At 60.5% G+C, this 24,813-nt stretch overlaps 1 protein-coding gene across 3 annotated transcripts in view; it reads right to left on the bottom strand.

Annotated features, from left to right (window-relative positions):
- RIMBP2 (RIMS binding protein 2) overlaps window positions 1–23,908 on the bottom strand; it is a 227,505-nt gene extending 203,597 nt beyond the window's left edge. Inside the window, exons 1-2 of one of the 3 annotated variants that reach the window (XM_045459510.1) lie at window positions 23,798–23,908; window positions 23,240–23,663 (exon numbers count right to left, since the gene is read on the bottom strand). The gene's annotated coding sequence lies outside the window, so the exon portion shown is untranslated. Of the gene's footprint in view, window positions 1–22,080; window positions 22,815–23,239; window positions 23,664–23,797 lie in introns of those variants that run through there. The other 2 variants (XM_045459508.1, XM_045459509.1) reach the window with 2 other exon arrangements.
- Between the last annotated feature and the right edge of the window lie 905 nt (window positions 23,909–24,813).

Below are 24,813 nucleotides of genomic sequence, written 5' to 3'. Positions count from 1 at the left end.
AAGCAGGAAGGGGAGGCTGTGGAGAAGCGAAGAGAGGACAGCCGGCCGTCAGTGCAGGGTGACTATGACCACACAGAAGCAGAGATGGTGGTGCGAGATCCTCTGATTTCTTTCAAGAAGACTGCCAGAAAGCTGGAATATTATGGGAAATTTGTGCACTTTTGCTTTTAAACGCTGGTGACGAACTCAAAACCGAAAACACAACATGTCTGCAGACCTTATCAGGGCGTTTAGACCAACACGTTGTGACCTTCACCCTGTTTCTCCCTGCACTCCTACATTCCTCAAGAGCGTCTTCGAGGGACTGTCTGCTTCTCACCTAGGGACGTGTTCCGCCCTCAGGAAAACAAGGAAGTCCCCCAAGGAAAGGACAGCCTGTATTAGAAAAGGAACACGAGATTCCCGAGAGGCACGGCTCCCACTTGGGAATCTGAGAACCAGTGCCTGTTCTGATCTTCACGGGGGGACACGGTTTGGGCCAAACTGCTAGCACATCCACAGAATGACTCCCTGTGCGGGTTCCCAGCAAACGCAGGGACTGTTCTTGGCGGAGGGGCTGGGCACCAGCCTGGCAGGCCATCTGGGTGCCACCCGCCTCCCCGGTCCTGTGTCTGGGGCTGGCCGGCCAGTTCTGCAGAAGGTGCCACCCCCTCAACCTAGAGCAGGCGCCCCTCCTTCTGTCTTAGGCACGAACAGCCCAGAAGCCCACTCGGGGGAGCCCTCAACATGCGATTGGCACCCCAAAACCCAACGCCAAGCAAAGCGAGGATGCGAGCCACCACTCTCACCGCGCTACATTCCCAGGCGGTTCACCTGCCCTCTGACCTGCAGGGGCAAAGCGTGGGGGCCACACGGGGGCGGGGAGGGCAGGGCAACACCCCTGCAGGCCGGGGCACCCCGCTCTAAGCCGCAAGGCCAGGTTAGACAGAATGGGGGTGGTGTCTCCCCCGAGCCACCAGACCCGCCCCCCACGTGTATATAGTGCCATTACTCCAGGGGTCTTTATTTAATTAGGGCAAAACACACACGACGTGGAAGCGACCACCTGAACCATTTCAGTGCGTGTCACGTGGCTCACGCTGCTTGGCGGGCGTCACCGCTGTCCAGTCCCGCGTGCACCGGCCCGACAGACCCCCTCCGCCCGCTCAGCCCCCACAATCACCCATCTGCTTCCTGCCTCTAAGGATTTGCCCCCCTGGGCTCTTCACCCACCACGTGGCCTTTGGCGTCCGGCGTCTCTCACTGAGCGCATTTTCGAGGCTCACCCGCAGAGCTTTGTTGCTCTTTGTGGCTGAGCACGGTCCACACTGCAGGAAGGAACACGCTTCGTGCCCTCGGTCGGGCACGGACGGGCACCTGGTAGGCTTTGCGTTCACACCCCGTCTGGTCCCCTCCGTGGCTCGACCCTGTTACGCGCATTTCATAGATGCCGCAGACACGGAGCAAAGTTCCGAGGGACCAGAACGGCGGTCTGAAGACCGACCACACGGGGCGGAGCCCAGGCGTCCCTGAAACCCCACCCGGTCAGCCCCCAAACAGCAGTCGAAAGGAGACAGCAGGTCCCGCCTCGTTCTCAGCTCCGTGGCGCCCGTTCCGCTGCCGCAGCCTTGGTCAGCTGGGCCTCGGGGCAGAAAGGCCGGGCTGCTCTGGACTCCCCACTCACCTGCCACCAGCCCTGACCGTGTCAGAGGCTCCCTGCCCCCCGTGCCACGCCGCCCGCCACGGCCCTGACCGGGACGTCCCCATGCTCTCTGGGTGTGCCCTCTGCAGTGACAGCCCTGGGGTCCCCACTCCTCTACCTGCCCTGAGCCCTGGACGCCTCCATCGGACGCTCCCGAAGGCCCCCCCGGAGACCTGTGTCTGTTCGGCCGCACGGCACAGACAACCGGGCCTCAGAGAGGCGAGAAGAGCCGCCAGACCCGCTGATCTAGGGGAGCAAACTGCTGCTCGGCCGCCCGTCGGGCCTGCCCCCTCCCCCCCACCCTCCCGCTGGGCCTGCAGACCGCCCCCCCTCCCCCAGGAACAGGCAGGCCTCCGGAGAAAACCCTGTCCGGTGTGCTATCCGGCCTTCCAGCCCACGGCCCCATGCCACGTCCTCCCAGCCTCGTGCACCCCTCCCTGGAAAGCAAACACCGCTCTGCCCTCCTCCGGACACCTGCACCTCGACCCAGCGCCCCCCCCCCCCACTGCCCCCCCGGCAGGAGTCCTGTCCAGCAAAGACCCTCCTTCAAGGCCCAGACTTGTTTCCCACTTGACACGCGTTGCAAACTCGTGCGACCGGGGATCAGGGTGTTAGCAAGCGTCTCGGCCTCCCGTTGTCCTTTGCCGTGGGGACGGCACACGCCCCACCCCTCTCCCACGGCTACGCGGAGCCCAGAACCCCGCGAACACCCTGCCCACAGAACCCGAGAGGCCACCACACCTCCGGGCCACACGAGAAGGAAACGCTAACGAGGAAGGGGGACGTCGGAGCCACGCGGCTCTGCCGGACCTGACGGGTGGCAGTCGGGGCCGCCGACGGTTACACATTTAAATCACTGCCGAGGTTAAATGAGACGGCTGTGCCAAGAGAGGGGCTCCATCTGCCAAAACGAGGATTTGATGATGAAGCAAATCACTGGTGCAGCCGCGCTGGGCCCGGGGCCCACGGGCGCCCGCGGCCAGGCGTTTAGCGGGCCGGCTTGCACGGCAGCGGGGGGCGGAGAGGCGCTGTCGGGGCCCGGCCGCCACTTCCAGAACCACCCGCGGCCCGAGTGCACCTGCCAGCTGGCTGGACGCCACGTGAGGGGCCGGGGACCAGATGGCTGCACGAGCTCTGGGAGCAGAAACGGGAGAGGACGGGGGCACCCAGAGGGACCCTGACCGGCAGAGGGGCGCCGGGGGCCGGCGCCAGCCCCCCGGCGGCACAGAACACGCGCACGCCCGCTCCAAAGCGTCTGCAGCCTGGACACTGTCCCGACTGGAGACCAGTTTCCAGACGAAATCCTCATGCAGAGAGGACACGCTTTCTTCGCGGCGAATCTTCTAACCTTCTGAAAGCGAACACATTGTTGCGGTCTCTTTCAGGTTATTGAATAACACCTGCGTTGTCTCCCACGGTGCAGTCTGCAGTGGTTTCTTCACAAACTAGAGGAACGTTAAGGGGACAGAGTTCCACGTGGCTCCGTGGTGTTCGTTTGACTCGTTTCCTTCCTTCTCGGAAGCTCCCGGGTGACCTGGGCAAACGGGTCAGGCGTCCAGACGCCCTGTACCCACATTCGCTGGTGGACACCGTGCGGGCCTTCGCCAACAGGGTGTGCAAACGGCCTGCTTTGATTCACTGATACAAGCCTTCCTCGAACCTCCAGTTAAGCGTCGGGCCTGGGGGGCTCAGGGGTTGAGGAGTCCAGCAATGAGGCCCTGAATGCGAATCCAAGGGTGAATGAAAACAGCCCTCAAAGTACAATGCGATGCTGGAAAATCATCGCCATGAGACCCAGTGAGAAGAGCCCAAGGACCCAAATGACCCCAGCCGACGGGTCAGGTCAGCTGCCTGACGTGACCCACGCTGAGGGGAGGAGTGACGCCCTGTGGAGTCAGGCATCGGAAGAAACCAGGCCCACCTCCATCAGGCTTTGCTGCTGTTCCAGACGCTGTTCCCAGCTCCCAACTTGGACCACGACATGACTCCCACCAGGTCTCCTACGGCAGACCCCTCCGCCTCCTCCTCCCCCCAGACTTGGCGGGTCCTCCTGGCAGCAGGCTCACGGTCCCTCCAGATCTCACAGCGGCCTTCCACCCACGGCCTCCCCTCCCCCGCCCCCACCTCTCTCCACCACACTTTCCAGCTTCCCTTCCAACACACTGCTTGCTCCAGATACCAGGGGGCAGACGGAACATTCTAGAGCACTCGGGAGCTCTCACAGCACTCCCTCCACTGCCCCACTCTCTGTCCAAACGCTGTTCCCCAGACCTAAGGGACCCCGCCAAGCCCCTGGAGTCACCCCCAGACATCCCTGTGCTCGCAGTGGCCCCCTCGCACAGGGCCTAGTGGCAGGTGCTCAGGACAGACCCAGTGAATGCACAAATGCACGCTTCCCCGACAGTGTCCACATGACTCGGGGAACTCGCTTCCAAATGGGACTCACGCTCGCCTCCTGAGCGACCACCCCTTGGGGTCCCTGACTTGGAGAGGCTGTAAAGGAAGCTGAGAAGGCCTTTCCGGTCACCCAGGAAACGTGACCGGAGGGAGGTGGCCCACAAAGGCAGGGGCAAAGAGCACCCCACATTCTAGAGAAAGACCCCAAAACGGGGCTCAGACAAGCACAGAACCACCTGCTGCCCACAGACACCAGCCTTTCCCCAAACTCCGATTCCAGCTGCTTCCTTGGTCAGTCTCAGCACCTTGAGTCGACTCAAAACGTCAACACACGCGGTACGCAGGCCCGTGAGACCAAGACAGACCAGGGTTCCGTGAGCCAGAGCGTGTGCAGGGCACGTGGCCATTTTCCCGGCTCTCCCACGTTTGGAAGCGTGCTGGTTCCCGACTCGGTGATGGGCTGTGACCTAGTTTGAAAAGCCCTGGGGGCCCTGCTCCTCACTCGGGAACCAAATCCCTCCAGCCACGTCCCTGCAACCTGACACGGCCCCAGCAGACCGAGGGGCTTCCGAGAGGAGCACACGAGGCGACAGACACACCGGGGCCAGAGCAGTGTGGGGCGTGTAGGGGGTGTAACAAAGTCACCCCGACCTCTCACGGCACCCGACGCAGAAGAAGCAGGGGCCGCGGGAGAAGAGGAAGCAGCAGGACCCAGAGGGGCCCACAGGGGCGTGAGCAAAGCAGGTGGACGTGTGGTACCACCGAGGCTGGCTCGGGGCGGGGGGTGGGGTCCACCGTCCAGTAATTCGAGGTTGAAACCCAGGTGCTGATGGATTCAGGGACCACGGGACCCAACAGAGCCCATCAATCAGCCCGTCTCTGTGCCCCAGGGGGGCTCAGCAGAGAGGCCGCGTAAGCTTCCCACGCCTCGTAACGAAGGGCCGTGGACATACCACAGCCAGCGAGCAGTCCTGGAGGCCAGACGTCCGGTCCGGGCGGCTCACCGGGTTCCCGGCCCCAAGTCCTCGGTACAGGTGCACGACGCCTCCCATCAGTGCCTCATCGCCATCAACGTCCGGGTTCCAGGGAGCAGACGTGGGGTCTCACTGGGGCACATTTGGAACCCTGCCGACTGGAAGCCTGACAGACCGGGGCTCCGGGGCTGGTGGCCGTTCTGCCACCAGGGGCGGGAAGGAGACTCTTCCTTCTGGTGCCCCTGGGGGTGCTGGACACCCTCCCCTCCCAGATTTCTCCATGGCTCCAACCCACCCCTCCCCTTTCCGCTCATTCTGGTCTGGGAAGGAAGGGCTCTCCGTCCCCTTGCGGTCACCCACCGTGAGCGAGATGACTGGACCGTTACCGTGTTCCAGGCTGGCGCCGGGGGCTCTGCCATCCGGAAGCCTTGAGGGCTGAGTGTTCCTTTGGCCAGGATGCGGCTCACACATCGGGGCAGAGGCTGGACGCCCCAGCGGGGACTCCCAGAGCCATCAACGGTGCATGGAGCCGTGCAAGCGACCGTGGGCAGGTCTCCCTTGTGGCACAGACCACGTGCAGACAAGTGGGGCGTCAGCACCCTTCCGTCTGTCCCTCCTCCCACCCTTCCTAAGAGGCCGGGGGAGGGGACTTGCCAGCAGGCCTGGTTGGCCTGAGAAGCTGGTCCTCGTTCAGGCCCACGCAGCCCTCAAGGGACAAAAGCAGCTTGGCAAGCACGTGGAGAGCCCGCACGCCCAGCTCGGACGTGGTAGAGAATCACTCTTTGGTAAACACCGGCTGGAAACTGCAGGGTGGCTCCTTCTCCGTGCCCCCCGCCCCCTCGCTGCATCCGGAACGTCGCAGGGAGCCCGGAAAGCTTTCCTGCAGACAGACGTGGAGGTTCGCAGCTACCTGGGAGATGCGGTCAGTGGGGGCCCGGAGGGCTCCGGGCACAAAACGGGGAGGGTCCTGTCGGCAGTGATCAGAACGGACAGAGGCCGCCACGCCTCCCCCCACACGCCCACCCGTGAGCAGGCAGACGGGGAGGCCGCAGCCCCGGGCTCCCTCCTGCCCCTGGAGTGACGCCCTGTGGGCGCGGGCAGAGGAGACCAGCACTAGATGGATGGCCTGGAGGGGCGGGTGGGAAGGTGTACAGTCTGGCCGGGTCGGTCGGGCCCCCGGGGGTCCCCCAGGCCCAGCTCACACCTGCCGCCTAGCCCCCTCCTCACGCGCCCCGTCTCTGAGCCCCTCCTGCCTGCCTCCCTCTCCGCTGGCCGCCTGTCTGTAACCAGGACCTCTCAGCTGCAGCCGAACAGGAAGAAGGATTTGATGAGACCTTTGTTCTCCTTATATGTGTGAAATTGTGACGAAAACCTGCTTTAAAGGCACCTGCCCTGCCGCACCAAGACCCTGGCAGTCTCCCTCGGGGTGAGGGAGGTGCCCGACGCCCGACCCGGCCACCGTCCACGTCGCCCCAGCGCTGCTACGCGTGGGATTCCGGAAAAGAGTCGACCGAACTTCAAAGCCCGGTGCGTGGGATTAGTTCAGGAGTCCACACCCGTTTGTAAATAAAACAGGACCGAATGGAACCGAATGGAACCGAATGGAACGGAATGGAACGGAATGGAAGGGAATGGTGTCCTAGAATGACAAAGACCGCACACTTACAGTAAGCGAGGAACTATCCTCCGTTTCACACGCAGGGTCCCTGAGAGTGAAGGTCACTCCGTGGGCAGGCACCTAAGACCTGATTTGAACCTGGAACCGTGTCCCGGGGCCCCCAGGCTCACCGCCACACGTACACCACAGCGCTTCTCAGAACCCGCCCCCTGCCTGCCCCTCCTGCCCGTCAGCTCCGAGCGACGGGCCGCGCACTCTGGCAGGCAGCAGTCACACCACAATGTGATTAAAGGACTGGTCTAATGAACGTATGAAGAAAATGTGAAGAAAAGTGCAAAGTGATCTCAGTTCAATCTCCACTTTTCTCTGGCAGCTTCAATGCTGAAACAGCGAGCAATCACAGAGCTCGGGTCCTGAGGGGACGCACATAATGATGCCTTTACATCCCCACCCAAGGCAGCAGTTTGCAGATGAAGCCACGTGAGATCAGTTTATTTACTTTAATGTTTATTTATTTTTGCCACAGAGAGAGTGCAAGCAGGGGAGGGGCAGAGAGAGAGAGAGAGGGAGACACAGAATGTGAAGCAGGCTCCAGGCTCTGAGCTGTCAGCAGAGAGCCCGACACGGGGCTCGAACCCACGAACTGTGAGATCATGACCTGAGCCGAAGTCGGACGCTCAACCGACTGAGCCACCCAGGTGCCCCTGAATCACGTTTTTTTTTAAATGCAGATCCTGGAACTTTCTTTGTAAAGATAAACAATTTGGGGGCACCTGGGTGATTCAGTCGGTTAAGCGTCCGACTTCGGCTCAGGGCACGATCTTACAGTTCATGAGTTCGAGCCCCAAGTCGGGTTCTGTGCTGACAGCTCGGAGCCTGGAGCCTGCTTCCGATTCCGTGCCTCCCTCTCTCTCTGCCCCTCCCCTGCTTGCGCTCTGTCTCTCTCTCAAAAATAAAATAAAACATTAAAAAAATTTAAAGGTAGACGATTGGGAAAAGTCTGAGCGTGCACACGTGTGTGTATGTACACAACCATGTGCACGTGGACACACACATACATAATGCGGATGCGCTTTGCACGTGTGTGTGTGTGCACGTGTGTGCATATATGTGCGTGGACACACTTGCACACGTGCACATACACTAATTCTGGGAGAATGACAAGCTGTGACAGGGAGAGTCAACCAGAATACCTACTTATCACAGGTGGCTCCCTTTAGACACACGGGGACCCTCTCCACCTCGGTGCCATAAAAGGCAAGGGGAGGGCTGGTCTGAGGCTCTGGTTACGGCATTTGGCGGCCAAGTCCAGCCCCTTAAAGCAGCAGGACCCAAATCAGTAATTCATTTGTTTTTTCAAGGTCCTTGGGCCAAATAACAGCACATCTTTCAACAACGGATCCTCGAGCCCAGTGGGCAAGACAGGCTACAGCCAACGGCGTGACCTTAAAACAGAAGGGAGACAGAGCTGTCCCCACATGCGCCCTGTCCTGTCGGCTCTCCTTTCCCAGCCACGGAAAGGAGACGTGCCGTGCACATCCCTGGCCCCGTGAGATGCACATTTGACCCTCACCCGTGTCCTTGAAGGGGGTCGGAAGCTCTAGGATACAGCATCTCAGGCAAAGGGCCCCCACAAAACGTCACATGGGCTTCGAGAGGTCTGGAGACAACGCTGCTCTGCCGGGGCTCCAGCCGATAAGCCGGTGCAAGGAAGGTCTATGATCCCAGTGCCCAGAACGACTCTTCCCAAGAGAGGAAGGCGCCGGCAGGACCCGACCTACAGAGAGCTCTCTGCAGTGTGCTTTGGGGTAAAATCCAAAGCCGCCACGAGCACAACCGACAACGAAATAAGCACGCACAGGGTGCAGGAGCGGGAGCAGGAAACGGTAGGAATGGGGCGTGAGAGAGAGAGAGACAGACACAGAGCGCGAGGACCCCCTTCCTTCCACGGAACCCATCTTGGACTGTTCGTCTCCTCCAGGAAGAAGCGCCGCGTGTCGGTCAACGGGGAAGACTGTGCAACCGGATGGCCTAGACTCGAGCTCGGACCCCCGGTTACACACCGTGCGACTGTGGGCCAATTACATAAATTCTCGGCGCCTCGACTTCCTCCGTCCGTTCCATCCACACCGTCAGAATTAACAACGGGACTTTGTGGGACTTCAGTAAAATCAAGAACTCAAAGAGCTTAGGAAGGACAGGCTCCTTCTGGGTCGAGAGCATCGTGACCACACGCTTCCCCTCTTCCCCGGGGCCGGGAGGCTGGCATTGGGTTTCCCGCAGTAAAATGCTGCTGTGCTTCTGGAATCCACTCTAATAGGATCTTCCGTAATGCTTGCGGGTCACTGGGTCACCACGGTGGGTCCCGGCTGCACCGTCTGCCCAGAAGCCTGAAATCACTGCCACGGGTACCAAGGCGTCCAACTCGGTGCCACCCACCGGGAATACAGCGCTCACCCCCCTTCGTCTGCCTTCTGCAACGGCCATTATCACCCGCAGGCGCCCCTCGCTGCCCCGTACGTGTTCGGGTCACCCTCCACTTATAACACAGGCCGCTCGGGAATCCTTAAGTCACTAATGAGAAAATCACGCTTAACACTGGGGCTTGAAAAGTGCCCTGAGGATTGAGGCAGGAAAGGCCTTTCTAAGTGATTGTCGTTTTATACACGGAGCGGACATTCCCTTTGCCGTGTGGCACCCTCTCCTCCAGCCGGCCCCCCCTCGGTCCCTGTGGTCTGGGGAGGGCGGACCCCCGCCCGCTGAGCCGGCCTGGGGTCTGCAGCCAAGCTCCGTGCAGGGCTGAGTCAGATCCCCGTGTAATCGGGATCTGAGGAGCATTAGCCCCCACGTGACCTGCTCCCCTCCCGCCCGGTGCCCACACACAAGCTGCTGCCTGCTGCCTGCTCGGGGCTCAGTGTTTGCCTGCGTCCCGATAAGGCTCGGCCGATCAATGGGTGCTTTTAAGCGGCTTCCCGGGGTGGGGGGAGAAGGAAAGAAAACGGCACCCACGACTGGCAGCCTAGGACTGCAGAGTGGGCGGCAGGGAAAGAGCTCCGGATGCAGGAGGGGAAGCGACCCAAATCCCACGGTGACTCCTCACATGGTGCAGAGGCCTGGGCCCCTCTCGACCTCCCACCCTCGGGAGGAGGACGGAGTCCCTCTGCTACACACTGGGCAGGTCCCCAGCTCCCAGCCCCCCGCAACATCTCCCCTCCATGCCCAAAGTGCTCCTGCTCTGTGCCCTGGCTTCAAGCGGGGGAGGGGGACACAGCTCACGGCCACACGGCCACATGGATGCTTCCCGCAGTGGGACCACAGGAGGGGACCAGAGGGGCCGGGAGGCGGAGGTGGGGTGGAAAGGCCCCTGCAGGCTCCTGATCAGGCCGGCCCCCCTTCCCCCCAGGCTTTCAGAAAGGCTGAGCCCCAGCCTCCTGCTTGAAAATACAAACAAAGGTACCCGCAAATAGCAGTTTTTAAACCCAGAAGAAACCTGCCATGTGGTGCTTTCCATTTTCTGAAGTGCTTCCTGGAAGAATTCCCTGGGTTAAGTCTGAGGATTCCACCCACCTGCCTCCGCCCTCAGCTCCCGACAGGCCTGGGGGTGCAGCCCGGGGGCGGGGGGGGGGGGTGAGGCTAGGATTCCCAAAGTGGGGGTTCAACTACCTGGTTCAAATCCCAGCTTGGTCACCGTCTGGCTGCGTGACTCCAGGATAGTTACTTGGCCGCTCTGTGTCCCAGCCCTTCGTCTACGCAGTAGAGATAACAGAAAAGCCTCCTGTGTGAGTTCCTGGGGCTGCGGCCACGGACTATAGCAGACTCAGTGGCTTAAAACCACAGAGATTCATTCTCTCATTGATCTGGAGGCCAGAGGTCTGAAATCAAGGTCTTGGGGGCTTACGGGAGGATCCTTCCTGCTTCACGTTCTGGCCCTCCAGGCACTCCTTGGCTTGTGGCCACATCACTGCACCTGTCCTCAAGGGCATGTGGTCTCCTCCCCTGGGCGGCTGTGTATCTCAAAGCTCCGTCTGCCCTCTCTTCTAAACGTGTGGCAGCAGCCAGAGCTGCCCGCCCCGAGACGATCCAGGATAACAACCTCTCTTTCTCAAAGATACTTGACTTAACCACATCCACCGCTGCACAGGCGATACCGCTCTTTTCTCGCAGAAGGTAACAGTCCCTGAGCCAGGGATTGGGACCTTGGGGGCCTCATCCAGCCGCTTCCGGCCGCTTTAACGGGGGAGGTGCAGCCAGGAGCCAGAAGCCGGCACAACGCCCTCGGCGCTCGGTGAGAGCTGCAGGCCCCTGTCCTCCGGCAGAGCGTGGGCTGTTACCGTCACTGTGATCGTCGTCTGTTATTAATATTCAGGGTGAATTAAAGAGCATTAACTCAGACAGTGAGAAATGACTGTCATTTCCATTCTCCTCCGAGAGCTCCTCCGGGAGGAAGCTCAGGCAGGTGCCAGGGTGTCCCCACACCTCCCGGGTGCTCGCTCACCACCCCCCCGCCCCCCCGGTTGTGAGAAGAGGCCGGGCCCCAGGACACACCGGCAGGTGCAAGCAGGAGGGAGGCTAGAGATGGTTAGATGCACCGTATCCCTTTTCAGGCGGACGTCACCTAAGATGATAAAGGGGTCCGCTTACGGTCATCTCATAAGCTTTTATTTATTTTTAGCTTTTATTTTAAACTTTTATTTTCTTTTCAGAAAGAAAAGTGAGCCCATTGAGAAAAGATATTAAGTCGGCAATCCTCTCGGCCCGACAACGGGGGCAGAAAGGCCCCCTGAAGGTTACCGGGGAAAAGCGGGAATGTGGGTCCAGCCGGCCCCACAAACCACCAGGGCCCGTCCGCTCAGCACACAAGGTGGGGGGGCTGCCTGCACGGAGTCCGGAAGCGCCGATGAGACAGGAAGTGACCTGCCAGAGCCCCACACTGTTCATTTCAAATGAAGAAGAGAACCTGGGAGTCTGGGGCAGCTGAACAGCACTTCCCAGGGCGCCGGTACTCCTGGGGAGGAGGCAGTCACAGTCTCCTACTGGGGTGTCCAAGATCGGGAGCCACAGAGCCATCCTTGGGGGAGGGGCGGCCGGGCAGGGACACTGCTGGCCGAGAGCAGCCGCCCCATGGGCCAGGCCCACCCGCGAAGCAGTCGGCGCCCTGTTAATCACCGTTCTGACTGCTCCTCGCTGATGAAAATCAACGCAGGCATTTTCTGCACGCTCCACGGTGCCGGTGGCCTCCATGCCTGCCTGCTGCCTGCCTGTCCCCGCCCTGTCCTTCTGGAATGCCACAAGCTTCCAGCCGGCTGGGCACAGAGGGCTGCAGAGCCTGGGGCTCGCCCAGCCTGCAGAAACGTCCTGTCTTCCCTGTGGCTCGAGGCCGACACAAAGGGGGGCCTAAGCCCGGCTGCCCGGGCCTCTCATCCAGCACCAGCTCATTCCCCGCTGAGGTCTCCCCCCACCGCGGCCGCTCTCCCCCTGCACGTTTTAGGCAGTCCTGTGCTAAGAAAGGAAAAACAAATAAATTGCAGAAGCTTCTACAAAAAATCTGGGCCGCCCTGCCCAGGAGAGGAAGGGAAAACCAGCTTCAAAGGGCCATGCTCTGGGCCATTGAGACCCACGGGAATTGGTGAGTCCAGAATACAAAGCCTGATTCGGCCCCGAGCTGAGCCTCACGGAGTCCCCGGCCTTTAAAGGAGCCACCGCTCAGGTTAAGGCAAGGTCTGGCATTTCATAAAGAAGCCACGGGGGAGCCAGCCACAGCGCCCCCAGGCTCCTCCCTCAGGCCGCCGGTCACAAGGACACAGCGTGGGGGCTTGGACACACAGGTCACGCCATGCACATCAAGGGGCAGTGAGACATTCTAACGTGGTCTAGATGAGGGCCCTGGTGACGGGGTGGGGAGCGCACCGCGGGGCCGGCTGAAAGACACGGAGGATACGGAAAATACCCACTCTGGGCGCCGGGCGAACAGAGAAGGTTCCCAAGGGAATGGGATCCCGTCACATTTGGGACTATTGCTATCACCGCCCGAACTCCGTCATCATCTCAATGGCTAGTCCGCATGGAGTCCGATAATAATGGCGGTAATAACAGCTCACGTGTATTGAACACTCACTATATGCCAGGCCCTGTTCTAAACGGTGCATATCATTTAATTCCTTTAACCATCGAAACGCCCATCCGCGGCCTCCGCGTCTGACGGAGAAAAGCGTCAGAGCCGCTAAGTACCGGGTTGGTGAAAACAGCGGCCCCTTGAGGAGGAAACAAGATACCACTGTCGGGTTTTTTTGTTGTTTTTTGGGGTTTTTTTGAGAGAGAGACAGAGCGTGAGCAGGGAAGGGGCAGAGAGAGAGAGGGAGACACAGAATCCGAAGCAGGCTCCAGGCCCTGAGCTGTCAGCACAGAGCCCGATGCGGGGCTCGAACTCACGAGCCGTGAGATCGTGACCCGAGACGAAGCTAGACGCCCAACCGACTGCGCCACCCAGGCGCCCCTGTTTTCCCATTTTATAGATAAGCATATGGAGGCACAGAGAGGTTAAGAAACACATCCGTGGTCACACAGACAGAAATCGCCAAGCCGAGATCAGAATAGCCAGTGTGGCTCTCGACTCTGCCCTCCGACCTGGCCAAAGGCCGCCTACTGAAGGCCGTTTAGAGAGGCCCGCTCCTGGATCTGGTCCCTCCTGCAGATGCTGCAGGGAGAGAAGTGGGTACACGCACCTCCTCACTGACGGGCAGCCCCGTGGCTCTGGCGTGGGTTCTGCCCAAAGCTCCACGGCGAATCCTGGCTGTGACGCTCACCGGCTGTGTGATTAGGGCCCCAGCCTCCGCCCCCTGGGCCTCAGTCCGCCATCTGCAAGACGAGGACAGTGCCTGCCTTGTAGGGGCATTGTGGCGACTAAATGAGGGGACCGCCATGACGCATTTAGAACAGGGGCTGACTTACGGCTACTCTTACTGGACTCCAAGCAGACTGATCATTAGTGCAATTATTAATCAATAGTGAATTATTACCGATCCACAACGCCACTACTCAGAAAACACCACTGGTCCCCAGTGTGGCATTCTGAGATGTTAACGAGGCCTCCTCCCCGCACCCCCGGGGTCCCGGGGAGGCGGACAGAATGTACGGGATCAGCTCATACATGCCCGACCTCGCCTCTGCCGGCAAAGCTGACCCCAGCCACCTGTGCCCACCGCACACCCCACCCTCTGCCCCCCACCCGCGCCCGGGAACAGAAATTAACGGTGCGAAATCCCGAAATGACCAGGGAAACACCAAGTAACTGAATTTGTCCTCAAGTGACAAGATTGACTTTTCTGCTCTTGAGAAAAAGCAGAGAGCGGGAACCGCTGAGCTGCAGACGATAAGGCAGCCACGGGTGGTGTAGACACGGCAGGGATCATGCACCGCCCACGTCAGTGCGCTGACCTTGCTGGCTTCCCAGACCCTGCGCCCGCCGTCCACACACCCGTCAGGGCCTCGCCCCCCGGGGGACGCCGGCCTGGGCAGGAGCTGCGTCTGCCTGGGGGTTCCTGCACCCCCACCAGGGGCCCCCTTGAGGAAGCCACAGAGCACGTGGGGGGCCCACCCCTGCCCTGCAGGTGCAGATAGCATGAGGCGGGCCCTGGGGGCTTTCGAAAAGTCCCTGAGCTCAGGGCTCACTCAAGCCTCTTGGAGGAGGTGCCCTGGGATGGCGTGTGGGTATCCACACGCCTTAAATGAACTTACTGAGATAGAATTCACACATCAGGCTCGGTCGGTTTAGCGTCTGACTCTTGATTTCAGCTCAGGCCATGATCTCCCAGTTCGTGAGTTCGAGCCCCAAGTCGGGCTCTGTGCTGACAGTGCTCAGCCTGCTTGAGATTCTCTCTCTCTCTCCCTTTCTCTGCCCCTCCCCGCCTCTCTCTCCAAATAAATAAATAAGCAAACTTAAAAAGCACAAAGTGAAGTCTACAATGAAATGGTTTTGAGAATATTCCCAGGTACACACCACCACAGCCAAGGTCAGAACATTTTCGCCGCCTCGGAGAGAAACCTGCACCTTTCGCTACGTGCCTGCATCCCCCCAGCTCCCCCCTCCCAGCCCTGGACGGCTGTGAATCCACTTTCTGCCCCTGGACATTTCACATGAACGGAATCACGCAGTACGCGGCCTCTCGTGTCGGGCTCCTTCCATCAAGCGCCGTGCTCAACACGTGGCAGCCGTGACAGCACTTCCTCCTTCCCACGCGTGGACGGACCACGGCTTGCCCACCTGCAGGCATCAGTGGTGTGCAAAAGCCCCGAGAAACACTGCTGCGGACAGAGACGCACGTTAAGTGCACACGCCTCGCCTCCCCTCCCCCCCACTGAGCGCCCCTTCCCGGCTGCACCCCAGCCTCGTGTCCACCAGTGTGCCCCCTCCTTCCCGCCACGTCCCGAATCTGACCTCTCCTCACGATGGCCACTGCCGCCCCCTCGGCCTGGGCTGAGACCCCGCTGTCCCAGCCCCCCCGCCCCGGCCCCCGGGGTCCCCCCACTCTACAGCCCAGCCCCCACCCAGCAGCCAGAGGGACCCTGCTGAACCCAGACAGGCCATGCCGCTCCCCCGGGAGCCTCCTGATTGCCCTCGTTCTTACTGAGACCTGGTCCTGCCCCCCCCCCACTTCACTGCTACCCCGTCCCCTCACCGGCCTCTGCACATGGGGGCCTGCTGGCCCTTCCTCCCGGGGGGTGTATGTGGTTGGAAACCCGGCCCATCTCACCCCAGCTGCATGACCTGGGACGAGCCCCTTCATCTCTTACACGATTGTGTCATCTGAAAAATGGGTCTGAACTAGCGACAATGCCCACGTCTCAAAGCCTCCGTGTCGTGCGCATAAAGAGTGAGGGCCCTCAGTGACGCCGGGCCAACGGCAGACGGTATTGCTACATCCGTGGCTTGAAGATCCGTTTACAAAATTCTCGTTTATTTCTTGCCTGAGAAGTGGCCCAGAAAGGGAAGAGGGACCATACGCAGGGCCGGGGGGGGCTTGGGGACTGTCCCGAGGTGACCAGTGCACTCAGCCATTGCTGGGCCGAGCTGGCTATGCCTGCCCACTTCGCTCATCGTTGTTCAACACCTACTACGTGCCAGCCACTTGCCAGCCGCTGAACAAATCCACGCAGGTTCCAACAGTTCATCTGGATGGGGGTGGGCAAGGAGAAATCCAGAGTGACCCCCAGTTCTCAAGCTGGGATGTGTGGGGTGGGGGGTGGGACTAGGCAATCAATGCCCAGAGAATTCAGGAGGAAGGGGAGAGGTCGGAGGGGAGACAAGGCCGGCTGTCGCTGCGTCATAATTTCCGCCTGCGGCCAGCTCCAGCCTCTCCCCTGCGGCCTCTCTGCGCCCAGGGGACCCTGCTGTGAAATGCAGCCCGAGCCCCTGCCCAGCATCTCGCCCGTGTTTCAGGCAGGAAAACAGCAGACTGGTATGGCGGCCAGACGTTGTTTGTAACCATGGGGAACACGAGAAGGGTCATGGCTGCGGGACGGCCTCGGTCAGGGTGTTTTGTCCCCACAAAGTGCGTGTCTGCAGTTTCACAAGGAGAAATTTTAACACCATTCAGATCCTCACGGAGAAGAATCTGGAATAAAATACCAGCATCAACAATGGGGTCTCCGGGTGACAAGCTTATGAGCATATTGTTTTGTTATTCGTGCTTTTCTCGCACCTCCTGGCCCGCTCACAGCAAAGCGGCAAGGCTGACTCAGGATCAGAGCACAGAAAGGCTGGAGACGCGGGGCCGGGCTGCGAGCGGGGGTGGGGTGGGGGGGCCTGGATGCTTGCTTCTCACCAGAGCAGGCGGCCTCACCAAGGCAGGCATCCGGAGCAGACCCTGGGCCCCAGAAAGCAGCCAAACACGGCTTCCTGGTGCCCGGGGCGGTGGCGGGGGCGGGGGGGGGGGGGGGCCTTCTTGGAGGGAGGTGTCAGAAACCAGGAAGCAAACCTGTTGCCGGGCTTGCTCTCTGCAGCTCTCCCGAGGCAAACAATGCAGGCGTGCAGGGGTGTTTCTCCCGCTCCGAGGCGGGAAGTCAGTAGGAACCATGAATAACAGCACCGTGCACACCCGCTCTGTTGAACCAACTGCAGCCGCCAATTCTAAATATTGTCATCACAGAGTACATGCTGGGTTTTGGCAACAGGAGCGGCTAATCGGAGGGAATCTCACCGAAGTCCCACCGCCAGATCTGCTAGGTTAGCCAACATCTCCAAGATCCGCGCGGAAGGCCTCTGTTCCCAGAGCAGCGGCGGCAGCAGGCGTTGGGCTGGGTGCGGGGTGGCGCGGGGCAGGGGTGGGGCGCGGGGGGGTGGCGGGAGGGAACCTCGGCCCCTCCCCGAAGACAGAGCTGACACAGGGCACCGCTGGATGGTTTGCAGACGCTGACGCTGAGGGTCCATGGGTCCCGGCCGACTCGCCTGTCCCCGTAGCATCCCGCGAGCGCTACGGGGATCCAGAACCACATTCTACGGGAACCGAAGCCTCGGGGGCAACCTCCTGCCTTCGGATATTCAGGACTTTTGCCCTGGTGTCCGCACAGCTGGAAGCTCACCATTCGTGGCTCAGCCTAAACATCACCTCCTCCATGAGGCCTTCCAGGATCACCCGGTCCCAGGCTCTCATCAGGCTGTTGTAATCCTCTGCCTCTACTTCAGTGTGGCCATCTCTTCATCGCGTTATTTATTCACCTGCTTGTGGCCACACACACACAGTCATCTCCATGACAGCAAGGACCTCATGCACCTTGTTCCCTGCTCTATGCTTAGCACCTAAAAGGCTACTTAGTATTTAATAGTTACTCAAATGTTTGTTGAATGAATAAACAAATGCACTGCCTTAGTCACTGGGCACACAGAGATAGAGACTGCCTTCCGGAAGCTTAATTCCACTGGAAGGGCTGTCACAGGAACAGATAAGTGCACGTCTGCTTCCTGAAGGGGACGAGGAGACAAGGTGCAGGCTAGTAGCCAGGACTCATGGGCAGGGAACCCACCCCGGCCTAGACACTGCAAACCATCGCATTTCCTGGGTTTGTTCCTTCGGAAAAAATCTCTACCGACCACCTACTATGTGCAATGTGTCTGTGTGGAAAGACAGACAACAACAGGGTCAGCAAACAAAATTTCAGATCAAAGTCTGCACCTCCCTGATCTCCCACTTCTCCGCAGGCCACACCATCCCCAACGGCCCAGACCCCGCATAGACCCTGGGGGTCACGACACACCCCTGGCCGGTGCGGGTGAGCAAGATGAAGAGAGGACCTGGGCCCTCAGAAGTCCGGGGGAGCCCTGGCTTCTTCCATCTTACGAGGTTCCTGGTCCAGTGGAAACTTAAGAAATGTTGAAATGCAGTGTTGGAATGACATGCTCCTTTTCAGGCATCCAGGTCACGGGTTATTACTCGTAACCCAGCAAACCCTCCTACAAGGCCACTGGTCTGTTCAAAGATAAACACGGATTGTTTTAAAGGAGAGAAGGCCCCACGCAGGCAGGGGGCCCAGGCGTAAAGTCGCACGAGATTCTCGGACGTTCTTGGTGAATGAAAACGTAGGTTCCACAGGTGAGGGTTAGTGTGAGTGTTTGTCACTGTGAGGATGGCCAGACGGACCCCAGACCGTGATGGGGCCCCAGACCATGATAGGGGAGGTGCCCAGACTATGAGGGGGGCCCCCTGTCTGTGAGGGGGGCCCCCAGACTGTGAGGAGGGCCCCCAGACCATGAGGGGGGTGCCCAGACCATCGGGGAGGCCCCCAGACCATGAAGGGGGCCCCCAGTCTGTAAGGGGGATGCCCCAGACCATGAGGGGGCCTCCAGTCCATGAAGGGGTCCCCCAGACCATGAGGGGGACCCCACAACACCTGACGAGTATGTCTAAAGAGTTGCCTGCCCTTCACCTGGAGGCTCCCCCGTCCCCATGCTGCCTCCCACACAGCCGGGCACTTGGAAGTGCCACGTCTCCTAAACCCTGGGGACACTGGAGGGGACAGCGGAGGAGGGTGGGTCTCCGGGGGCTGGAGAATATTGCCGGTGATGGCAGAGCGCTGGACGATGCCGAGCGTTGGCGAGAACGTGGGGAGAGAGTCTGGCACGACGGGAGGAACGTGCCCAAACGGAGCAGACACGTCCCCTCACCCTGCCGTCCGCTTCTGAGACGCATCGGGGACGATTCCCACACAGGACCGCAGGGGACACACGCACCGGGTTCGGCCACAGCCTCGGTCGTGGAGCATGGCTCTGTGGCCACCGCGGGTGCCCTCACTGGGGCTCGGCGGGCAAACGGGGGCCGTGAGCACCATGGGACTCGTGGGGCACCTGGAAGTCACCCACCGGGAATGCGGTGATGCGGATGGAGAAACAGGGACTCAGATCAAGGTCTAGGGCACTTGGATTTGTGAGCCTCAGAACACCTCCAAGTACAACAGCGTTGAGCGGTCCACTGAATGCAAACCCACGGTCTGTGTGAAGCACGAAGGGTCTGTGACAGAGAAGGAAAGGGACAGGATGGGGCGGGGGGTGGTAAACGGGAGGAGAGAGAAAGAAAGAGCCAAGTGGGGGGAGAGAGGGGAGGGCGGGTGGGCGGTCCGCAAGGAGGGACAGAAGGACCAAGGGAGGGAAGGGTAAGGAGCCAGCGGTGACAGCATGCTGGGGACCGAGGAGCGGCCTCTGCACCCCAGGCAGCAGCGACACCAACGAGATCAGTGCTCCCCAGCACGCAGCCCCGGTGAGTTCTGGGGCAGGTGCCAGAACAGGACCAGACAGCTTCCCAAACAGGTGGGAGCACAGAGGGGGGACAGGGAAACACAGGTCGTGGGCCAGGACCATCTAACTCACAAGAAAGCAGAGAAATGAGGAACAGAATTTTCTAGAAACTGGTGTGAGCCACCGGCCTCAGCCAAGACACACCAACCAGTACAGCCAGCGCGGCGGGTCCTTCACGGGGCTCCCAGAGCCACACGGTTTCCGCCTTCCAGCAGACAGACGTGGGAAAGGCCGAGGCAACTCGGCAGTAAAAGCCTCCGTGGCCCACGGAAGTCTGACCACTGATGCGTCTGGACCCACGTGGGAGGCAGGTGCTCTGTGAGGGTCACGCCTCACTCCTAACCCTCAACCCAAGCCCCAGAGAACAGAGGATGCCTCCCGGAACAGGTAAGGCCCCTGTGGCCACACTCGAGCCCCCTGGTTCTCAAAGCAGGTCCCTGGACCACCGCCCTGGCCCCCGGGTAGGCAAGAAATGCACCACGGGCCCTGCCCAGGCCTGCTCGGCAAGAGCCTCTGTTGTCACCGGGGACCCTGATGCTCACAGCATCTGAGAACCACGACTCTCGTTAAACCTCAGCCTTCATTCCGAAATCCCGAAGGAGGGGGGCTCCGGAGCCTGGGAAGAGCCCCCTGCTCACCCCTCCCCCGCCCCGCGCGTCCCTCCCCTTTGACTGCACGCTGTCCTCTCCCACATGCCAGCCACGCTGGGAGCAAAGTGAAGGGACCTGGAGGGCACCGTGGCTCCCTGCCCTTTTCCCCCACTGCGAGGACCTCACAGCCTGGCCTGCGCTCGGCCTCACCGGGGAGGCTTTGCAAACCATCCAGCGCACATGCATCATTCGGATGTGGCTGGCTCCTGGTCCCTGCAGACGCGCTCCAGGGGGAAGCAGACACGGGCGTGGGGGGCAGGGGACCCTGGGGTCTGCACGCCCGACCCTTCCCCGACCCGGTCTGTCACCTTCTCAGAGGGAGGGTGGTAAACAGTAGCTGACGGCCACTCCCCTGGAGTCACCTCAAATTGCCGGGGGACCCAGACTGTGGGGCACAGCCCCGTCACCTCCCCCGACAAGTGGGGCCGGCTGCCGGCCCGTCCCCCACACCACAGCCCGCGCTGGGCCCCGCACAACCATCCCTCCTGGAGGCCCTGAACTCGCAGCTGCCCACACAACACTCTGAGACACAAACCCCAAACGCCAGGGACCGGCACCCCGGCCGGACACAAGCCAGGTCCCGGCGAGTCCAGCAGGGCCGGGAGAAAGCAGAGGGGCCAGGTGTCTGGGGGCGGGGGCTGGCTATTTTGCGAGGACCCCCGCACTGCTCACTTGCCTGCGCGGTGGGTTTGACGTGCGTCCCTCCCCTGGGCGCCTCGTCCACTCCGGGTCAGGACCTGGATGTAGGAGAGTGCCCCGTGCCCCGCGGACACAGGCCACCTGGTCTCCCAGCCTCCCAGCCTCCGAGCCCCTGGCGCTTGGCCCCTCCCACCCACACCTCCCATCCGTCCATCCATCCATCCGTGAGGCGGGGTCTCTCCAGCGAAGGGGCAGATGCTGGAAGAAGGGAGGTCCCAGCCTGCGTGCCCCGCTCCTCAAGAGCCTCCCTCCTCACTCACCCCTAAGCACCCGCATGGATAAGACCCAGCGCAAGACGTGCGGAGCCCCCACCCCCCATCCCTACCGGACCCCCCAGCGGCCCGCCTCCCCCGGGGCCTATAAGTGGTGGCGAGCCCCATGAACCCAGCCCTGGGCCCCACACGGTGGGGACGGTCAGCACGGCCCCCTGGGGACAGGAGCAGACCTGCTTCTACAGAGGCCTGGGCTGCGGGAGAGCAAGCCTCACCCCTGCCCCCAGCCCCCGCTCTCCCAGACCCAACTTCCCTGCTGGCAGCTCTTCCTGCCTCGTAAACACTGCATTTCCAGTGGGGAGCGTGCCCGCCCCAGCCAACAGCCTGCTGTGTGCACACGGGCACACGCTCACGCACACGGGCACACACACACGCACATGCACATTCCACCGGGAACATCTGTTTTGACAAACAAATTATTCAAGTCAGTCTACGGGACGTGGATTGACAAACCCTCCACATGGAGGCTCCTCGCTCAAAGCATCTCGAAACGGAGCCCAGCTGTGAATGATACAAGCAACTCTCCTTTTCTGGGCCCACACCCCCTTCCCCTCCACGGCCCCGGCCCCCGCCAAGACCCCTTCCAAAGCCCCAGAGGCTTAGGTCTGAGCCACATCACACCCCTCCACCTGGGCTGGAAAGCCACTGCCCGGTGTGATGTCAACCTTCGCCCAGAGGGGCTTGTCGAAGACGCTGGGGGGGGTGGGTGGGAAGGGTGAGGCGACCGCACACTGAGAGAGAAAGCGGCCGGTCTTGCCCTTCGGAGACCAAGCAGCGACATCCACCATGGGCAGGCGGAATGGTCTGGAAACATCTCTCCTTTCCCCGCGGCTCCCCGGTGCCGGGAGCCCAGCTACCTGGACCCCACGCTGAAGGGCATCCTCTAACCGCTGGAAAATAAACTTTGTCAGGGCGGAGAGTTTCCGGCTACCACCCTGCCATCACCGCGCTGCGGCTTGGGTGCGGGAAGCTATTTTTAGGAGAAAAAAATAAATCTCAGCCTACCTTAGAAGCGAGCTGTGCCAAGACTGGGGAGGTTCAGGCTCAGACAACTGCAGTCTACTGTATCAGATTACAAACAGGGGGCCAGAGGGAGGGAGGAGCGGAGGGGGGAGGGACGAAGGGAGGGAGGGAGGGAGGGACGGAGAGGGCACCGGTGTCTCAGTGCCGCTTGGATCCGGCCAGAAATGATTCATGAGTTTTCCGCAGGCAGGCAGGTCGGGAGGAAGCCGAGATCGGCCGCCATGAAGCATATATGCCCAGAGCCTACGAAATGTCCGTGTTTCGGTGCGCACTCACGCGCACACACGCATGCACACGCGCACACACACCCCCAAGATGGCTCTCCCTCCCCGTCAGTCAGTTGTCAGTTTCCTTTTCACGGAGCTGCTGCGGTCAAAAGCTGGGACGGGAGAGCCGGGCAGGGCTGGGGGCCGGTGGTGTTCCCTGGATGGGAGCCACAGCGCGTCTCCCCTGCGGGCGCCCCGGGGGCCCCTGCGCAAGGGCCCAAGGCTGGCCAGCCGCGCTCTGTTCGCCCCCGTGAAGCTGAGACCCAAATGCGGCCGGGAATTAAGCGATTATGTGGAACCACCCAAGCTGCTGGGTGTTTACCCTCTGGTCCGGCTCCCCGCCCCTGAGCCTCCAGGATAAAAAGAGAATAAAATGCTGTGTCCCTTCCTCCTCCCAGAACTTGGGGCTGCTGCATGGATGTACCAGCTCCCTAGCAACGCAGGCGTGCAAGAGAGTAAAAGGCGAGGAACGTGCTGGACTTCACACGCGTGTGCACGCACACGTGCACACACACACACTCCCTTCCCAGGATAGAAAGCCCACCGTGTGTTATTTAGAGGCGCTGAGGAATTTATCCCAGCAACAGGAGAGCCCTGGCGTCGGGCCCCACGTGTCCTCGTCCCTGCGTGTCCGGGGACCAGGAGGGCGACAGCACGCCCACTGTGCACAGAGACTTCCCCAGAGGACCTCCCTGTTGCTTCTCCGATTAACACACTCACGTTACGGCTTTCACAAAACAGGCTCGTCCCAAAATGGGCTTCAAATGAGCCACGATGCTCCAAAACTAAATGGCCACGGGGGGACCCCTTCCCAGACGACTTCCCCGGCACGACAGTCCACGGGCTGACCAGAAGCTTCCCTCGGCGGGACTCACCTCTGCTTCCCGAATACGGAGAGCGTCTGGATTTGCCTGCGAGGTGGAGGCTTCTCTCAGAACCGCGCTCTGGAACCCCAGCCCATCTCCGCCGAGCAAGGAGTAGCACTGACACCAGGAGTAGGCACTGGACCACCCAGCACTTCTGTCTCCCTCCCGCGGGCAAGCTGCCACCCGTAATGGTATGCCACCCGTAATGGCGACGCGGAGGGGGACCGCTATGTCCACAGCGCTAGTCACGACGACTGGAGGTGGTCACAGCCCGATGGCCGCTGATGGCCAGACGGATCCACAAAACGTGGTCTGTGCAGGGCAATACCCTTCCGCCATCGAAAGGAACGAAGCCTGACACCTGCTACCACACGGATGGGTCTTGTAAACGTGGCACATGTGGTTCTCCGAGTAGACGTCCTGAACAGCAGCCCTGCAGCGACAGAAAGCAGACGGGTGGTGTGGTTGCCAGGGGCTGGGAGGAGGAGGCAGGAGGGAGGGCAACAGGGTTTCTTGGGGGACGACATTGGGCAGGAGCCAGACAAGGTAGTGTTCACACACACATACCAAACGCCACGGAATTGTTGACTTCAAAACGGTTAATCTGGGGCGCCTGGGTGGCTCCGTCGGTTGAGGGTCCGACTTCGGCTCAGGTCATGATATCGCAGTCCGTGGGTTCGAGCCCCACGTCGGGCTCTGTGCCGACAGCTCGGAGCCTGGAGCCCGCTTCGGATTCTGTGTCTCCCTCTCCCTCTGCCCTTCCCCTGTTCACTCTCTGTCTCAAAAATAAATAAAACATTAAAAAATTTAAAAATATACATATATAATAATAGGGGTGCCTGGGTGGCTCAGTCGGTTGAGCATCCAACTTCGGCTCAGGTCATGATCTCACGGTCCATGGGTTCGAGCCCCGTGTCGGGCTCTGTGCTGACAGCTTGGAGCCCAGAGCCTGTTTCAGATTCTGTGTCTCCCTCTCTCTCTGACCCTCCCCTGTTCATGCTCTGTCTCTCAATAATAAATAAATATTAAAAATTTAAAAAACAAGAGACGAAGAAAGAAAAAAATCCCTTTTAAAATGGCAAGCAAAGGGGCTCCCGGGCGGCTCAGTTAGTTAAGCATCCAACTCAGCTCAGGTCACGATCTCACAGCTCATGAGTTCATGCCCTGCATCAGGCTCTGTGCTGACAGCTCAGAGCCTGGAGCCTGCTTCGGATTCTGTGTCTCCCTCTCTCTCTCTGCCCCTCCCATGCTCATGCTCTGTCTCTCAATAATAAATAAATATTAAAAATTAAAAAAAAAAAGACGAAGAAAGAAAAAAATCCCTTTTAAAATGGCAAACAAAGGGGCGCCCGGGTGGCTCAGTCGGTTGAGCACACAACTTCGGCTCAGCTCATGATCTCACGGTTTGTGAGTTCGAGCCCCGCATCGGGCTCTGTGCTGACAGTTCGGAGCCTGGAGCCTGCTCTGGATTCTGTGTCTCCCTCTCTCTCTGCTCCTCCCCCATTCACACTCTGTGTCTCTCTCAGAAATAAACAAACATTAAAAAAAAAGAGTAATTGGGGCGCCTGGGTGGCGCAGTCGGT

Source organism: Leopardus geoffroyi, chromosome D3, assembly GCF_018350155.1.
Source record: "Leopardus geoffroyi isolate Oge1 chromosome D3, O.geoffroyi_Oge1_pat1.0, whole genome shotgun sequence".
Lineage (NCBI taxonomy): Eukaryota > Metazoa > Chordata > Mammalia > Carnivora > Felidae > Leopardus > Leopardus geoffroyi.
This window is presented reverse-complemented; position numbering and strand designations above follow the sequence as displayed.